Source organism: Loxodonta africana, chromosome 10 (genome assembly GCF_030014295.1).
Source record: "Loxodonta africana isolate mLoxAfr1 chromosome 10, mLoxAfr1.hap2, whole genome shotgun sequence".
Lineage (NCBI taxonomy): Eukaryota > Metazoa > Chordata > Mammalia > Proboscidea > Elephantidae > Loxodonta > Loxodonta africana.
The window spans coordinates 27531448-27538124 of NC_087351.1; the positions used below are offsets into that span (position 1 = coordinate 27531448).

Sequence of the window (6677 nt, forward strand, 5' to 3'; positions counted from 1 at the left end):
AGATTGCAGTAAAAAGGCTTGGTTCAGTTCTCTATTAGCAAATTTTCCATTAAGCACTCCCAGGAATTTCTATCTGTGATACAGATTACTGTTTAAAAAAAGAAAAGAGAGGGAGATGTCTCCCTGTTCTGAAGGCTTTAAAAAAGCCTGCCTAATATTGTATTGCTATTAAGTACTATTTATAAGTATTATTCCTTAGGAATTAATCCACAGGATTATTACAATCTTTGGTTCATAAAGACTTTCTCTGGAACTCCTCTGTTTTCTAGAAGCAAATGTCACTGATTCCCAAGTGAAAGAAGCAAAAGGCTCGATAACAGTGTCAAGATAATCAACCAAATGTAGGGCAAAGATATGCTTCTCTGTGAGTTTGACCACCAACAGCAGAACTTCAGTAGTCAATGAGGACTCTTCACAATACAGTCCATCACTTAAGAGATCTTCCTGTAGCTCACTAGCTGTCTGGATACTCTCCACATTGCAACCTTCATTTCACGATTCCTGAATGTGTAAATGATAGGATTCAGAAAAGAAGTGAGAAATGCATCAAAAATGGCCAAAAACTTACCCAGGTATGTGGAAGGAGAAGGCCATGTAGAGAAGAATATCAAAGGAACAAAGAACAAAACTACCACAGTGATATGAGCTGAAAGTGTGGACAGAGCCTTGGATAAACCAGCTGTAGAGTGTTTCTGAACAGTGAGAATGATGATGATGTAGGAAATGATCAGTATGAAGAAGAAACCCACAGAGATGAATCCATTGTTGGCCATGACAATGAACTCCAGTCTGTAGGTGTCTGTGCAGGCCAGTTTGATGAGTCCAGGAAGGTCACAGTAAAAGCTGTCCAATACATTGGGGCCACAGAAAGGTAAATTTACTACAAAAGCCAGTTGAGCCACAGAGTGAATAAGGCCAATCATCCAGGCTGCCACTAAAGAGAAGATGCACATTCATGGGCTCATGATGGTCAGGTAGTGGAGAGGCTTACAAATGGCCACATATCTGTCAAAGGCCATGACTATCAGCAGCACCAACTCCACACCAAAAATGACATGGATGAAGAAGATCTGAGCAATGCAGCCTCCAAAGGAGATGAGTTTGTGCTTTCTGAAAAGGTCATAAATCATTTTGGGGGAAGTGACAGAAGAAACACCCAGGTCGACGAAGGAGAGATTGGCCAACAGGAAGTACATGGGGGAGTGTAAGTGAGGATCAAAAGTCACAGTGAACATAATAAGGGAGTTCCCCATCATGCTTGCCACATAAAACATGGAGAAAAACACAAAGAGGACAAGTTGGATCTCCCAGGAATTGGACAGTCCCAAGAACACAAACTCTGACACCACAGAGTGATTTGCTCCATCCATTGACTTTGCCAGCAATGCTACCTAAAAGAGGAGAATAGAAAAAAATATAAATTACGAGAGTTATGTTAATAAAATAGAGGATAAAAGTCAAAATTATGAAAGCCTATGTTCACAGTGGCTGCAACAATGGGCTCAAACATGGCAACGATTGTGAGGATGGCGCAGGACCTTAAGCATTCTCTTTTACATAGGTTCTATCTGAGTTGGAACCAACTCACAAGCACCTTACAACAACATCTACACTTTGGCATTACATCTGACCTCATATGATTATGGACCCTAAAATTGTTAGCACACAGACAAGTTGGTGACTGCCATGTGAAGCTGTTCTCTAACACCAAGTTGACTTGTATTTAACACTGATGACGTTTAATTTCTTGTGTCCATTTATCTACCTTTTGTTACTTGCCATTGAGATGTCACTGACTCATGGAGAACTTATGTATAACATTAGGCTACAACACTCTAAAACATCTAGGATATAATACCCAATTATTTAATGAAACACTAATCTTGTTGTTGCTGTGAAGGTATTTTGTAGATGTGGTTAAAATCTCCTATCATCTGACTTTGAATAAAGGCAATTACCATTGATAATGTGAGTGAGTGGGGTCTCATCCAATGAGTCGAAGGCCCTAAGAGCAGAAAACTAAGATTTTCCAGAGAAAAATTTCTGCCTCAAAACCATAACATCAAGTCTTACCTGATTTTCTAGCCTTCGGACCTGCCCTACAAATGTCGGACTTGCAAACTCCCACAATCGTGTGGGCAGTTTCCTTACAATAAATACCCGAATATGTTAAGTAACTTGACCAGAATCATAAATTTAATGTTAGGGCTAGTATTACAACCCAGGTCCACTGGCTACAAGATTAGTAAGCCCATTGCTGTTGAGCTGATTCTGATTTGTGGCAACTTCATAAATTACACAGTAGAACTGCTCCATAAGGTTTTCTTGGCAGAAATCTTTATGGACACAGATCACCAGACCTTTATTCTGTGGCACCAGTGGGCGTGTTTGAACCGTTAACCGTCAGGTTAGTAACCCTTAGCTCTTGAGTCAACTCTGATTCATAGCAACCCTGTAGGACTGAGTAGAATTGCCCTGTACGGTTACAAGGAGCTCCTGAAGGATTTGAACTGCGACTTTTTCGTCAGCAGCCAAGTTCTTAACCACTGCGCCACCAGGGTTCCTTTAGATTGGTAGTCAAGTACAAATGACTTGTGCCACCCAGGAACATGTACAAGATCAATACTCTTCCCGATTTCTTCCATTCTTTCGTTTACCTGGAATTCCCCAACGTTCAGTACACATAAAAACATGTGGCAGAGTGATGATAGAAATTGTTCAAGAAAGATGAGCCCCTTTTACAGCTAATGACTGTCATATGTTGATATATCAATGACTGCTGTTTAGCTTCTATGATTAAATATCCTTGACAACCAATTAATTAATGTACCTCAGATTTCCTGATACACTTTGCTAAAACATATGGTTTTACACTAACTATTGGAGTGAATGCCCCATTTTGGAGAAAATTGTCTTCTGAATGGATTTATACCAGAAAATGCCAGTTGGATCTGCTCCACTCAACCTTTGTTTCTCCAGAAGGAACTGAAATCTCTGAAGAAGTTCCAGCTAAGAACATGGAAGTCTGCACAATCTGGTCTGTATTCAAGTTTCATCTCCTTCAGGAAATCACTCTTAACCACTCCAACCCAAGTTGTTTTCTGTTTCTAGTGTTTCATTTGCAATCTAAATGAATCGTAGAAATATTCCATCTATCATACTTCGTTATAATCTCCTGAGTGCCAAAAAAACTGCTGAATATATAACAGGCCCTCAGTAAACAGCTTGAGACTCCCATTTCAACCACAGTATACTGATTTTATCATCAATGTCAAGGTGGATGTAGAGACTCTGGACTCATCTGGAGTTTGATTCTAAGGATGGACTGTTGGGTGTGACTGTGTCATTCTTTGAATTCATCTCTATTTTCACACTTACAACATCTAGCAATTATTTTTATTATTTTCAAAGAAGCTGTATGGTATATCGAAATGAATATAGGCTTCAGTATCTAAAAAGCAATATATCACATCCTGCCACCCAATACTTGGTGGTGGTGGGTAACGGGCATTTCATCTCTCAGCCCCTTTTCCCATCTGTAAAATGGAAATGATTAATGTCTCACAGATCTAGTATGAGAATGGGAAAGAATGTATGTCATCAAATCCAGTTAATTCTTCCTCTGAAATGCATCTGGTAATGGAATTAACCTATCTGTTCACAATAAAGGAATAGATAAATAAGTTATAGTGTATTGACACAGTGGAATGAATTATTTGGAAAGAAATGTGAGTGAACTTGATTTACATTTCTCATCATGGGTGAATCTAAAAATTTATATTGAATGAAAAATATCAAAGTACAAAATAATATGTATAATATTTATGAATTTTCTGAAGAATTGATAGCCTTTATATATTATTTATAAATATATAGACAGGTAGAAAATGTATGCAAAGTTGAACAGAAAGATACCCAACAACTTCAGAAAAGTGACTTTCTTTGTGGAAGGAGAGTGGGGAATTTGATAGGAACAGTGATTTCATTGTATTTGTAATACAAATTACAATTTTTTTGTAATACAAAAAATTTAAAGTTCTGATTAAACAAAAGACAAAAGTTTATGTGTTAAATCTGAAAGTATAATACACAGTGTCACTCATGTTTTGGTACTTTTTAAAATCATTGATATGTGTCTCAATGCTTTTTTTTAAAATTTAATGCATGTGCTATGTATCTGCTCCTTTCTTCTCTCACTGTCCCTGCTCTCATCAGCCTTCATTAGGGCTACTGCAAAGCCTCATTACCATTCTCTCCTACTTTTTTTCTGTTCCAACAAATATCTATCCACATACAATCAGATCTGAGATAGTGTTAAAAGTTTAACAGGTCCTTTTTGCCTCCACATGACTGCAAGCATCTAATAGAACATTCAAAGCCATTTGGAACCTGATTCTCTCTGAACTAATTTCCAACAATTCTCCTACTCCATTTCTTGTACGACATGACCCAGAAAATCGTGTTTAGTACCTGAAAAGGCTGCACACTATACAGGCTCTATGCTCTTAAATATATTTGTCCTTCTTCCTTAACTCCCCTTCTACCACATCCACCTGCTGCTCTTCTCTCTCTGGAAGAGAAATGAAATCCATTCTTCAAGACAGAGTTAAATTACACAATGTCTTAGTTATCTAGTGCTGCTATAACAAAAATAGCACAAACAGATGGCTTGAAGACAAAGAAATTTATTCTCCGACAGTCTAGGAGTCAAATTCAGGGTGCCAACTCCTCGGGGAAGGCTTTCTCTCTCTCTCTCGGCTCTGGGGTAACGCCTTTGTCATCAATCATCCCTGGTCCAGGAGCTTCTTGGTGTAGGAACCCTGGGTCCAAGGGATGTACTATTCTCCTGGCTCTTGTTTCTTCTTGGTATGAGGTCCCCATGTCTTCCCCATGTCTCTCTGCTCACTTTTATTTTTTATCTCAAAAGAGATTGATTTAAGACACAACCTAATCATGTAGATTGAGTCCTGCCTCATTAACATAACTGCCTCTAATCCTCTCATTAACATCTCAGAGGTAGGAATTACAACACATAAGAAAATCACATCAGATGACAAAATGGTGGACAATCACACAATACTGCTATCATGACCTAGCCAACTTAACACACATTTTGGGGGGACATAATTCATACCATAACACAAGCTAATAATGTTTAGGTTGCCTTTTCCTATTCCCACTTCCCTCCATAAGAATCCATAACTTCTTTTTCTGTGTTCCTGTTTGTAGTGTATTTTTCATGCCCAATGCAGTATTTACTACATGACATTATAATTAGTTTTATATATACATAGCCTCAGGGAAGGAACTGTGTATTATCTTTCTTTATAAACTCAGCTGTTAACACAATGCTAAGAATAAAAAACGAGGGGGGATACACCAAAAATGTTACATTCATCAAAACTTGGTTAAAGTATTCAATCATATGAAAATTATGACCCAGACATAATAAAGGCAGCCTCCAAGATATAAAAATAAGATTGCTCTTGAAATAGTGATAGAACCAAACCCAACCTATTGCCATCAAGTCAGTTCTGATTCATAATGGCCCTATAGGACAGGATAGAATTGCTCCACAGGATAAGGCTGTGTTTAAGGAAGTAGACTACTATATCTTTTCAGATTTCCAATCTTTCAGTTAGCAGCCAAGCGCTTAACCATTGTGCAACCAGGGCCCTTAAAATAGTGATAAAACCCCATTGCTATGCAGTGGTTTCTGACTCATCATGACCCTAAAGGGCACAGTAGAACTACCCTACACAGTTGCCTAGGAGCAGATGATAGATATGAACTGTTCCCTTTGGTTAGCAGCTATAGCTCTTCACCACTTCGCAATGAGGGCTCCCTCTAAAAGAGTGATTAGGTATTCCAAATAATGTATTTATAATATCACAGTTCAACAAAAATAGGAGAAGAGGAAACTCGAAGATGACTGAAATTATAAAACTATGTCTGATCAATGAAGAAACTGGGTAGAGTCATAAACAGAAAATAGGGGATTATGAAAGAGAAGAAGAATTGGGGAGAAAGAAAAAAACAAAAGCAATTAAAATGAGAAAAAACGAAGAGAAGGAAAAAATGAGGAAATAATGTATATAATGACAAAGAAAAAGATGATCTTTATTTTAAATTAAGTAAGGGGCTGTTTAGGAGCTCTGATGGCTATGTGCTCAGCTGCTAACTGAAAGATCAGGGATTCAAACACACCAGCTCCTTTCACAAGAAAGTTGTGGCAGTCTTTTGTGGTAATCTTTCCAAAGATTACAGCCTTGGAAACCTTATGGGGCAGTTCTACTCTGTCCTACAGGATCATTGTGAGTGGAAATCGACTCAAAGGCAATGTTTTTTTTTTGGAAGAGATTGTTGTTTTTAGTTGTCTGAAGTTGGCTCCAACTCATAGTGACTCCCATGTGTAACATCAGAACGTTGCCAGTTCTTGCACCATCTTCAAGATCATTGACATATTTGAGTGTCTTTCCAAACTAGGGCCTCATCCTCCAGTACTATAACGGACAATATTTTGTTGTGATCCATAGAGTTTTCATTGGATGACATTCAGGAGAAGCTCATCAGGCCTTTCTTTTTAGTCTGTCTTAGTCTGAAAGCTCCACTGAAACCTGTCCACCATGAGTGACCCTGCTGGTATTTGAAAAACTAGTGGCATAGCTTCCAGCATC

At 38.3% G+C, this 6677-nt stretch overlaps 1 pseudogene; it reads right to left on the reverse strand.

The window, feature by feature from the left end:
* Positions 1-293: 293 nt before the first annotated feature.
* LOC100677014 (olfactory receptor 4F3/4F16/4F29-like) lies at positions 294-1370 on the reverse strand (annotated as a pseudogene).
* Positions 1371-6677: the final 5307 nt, after the last annotated feature.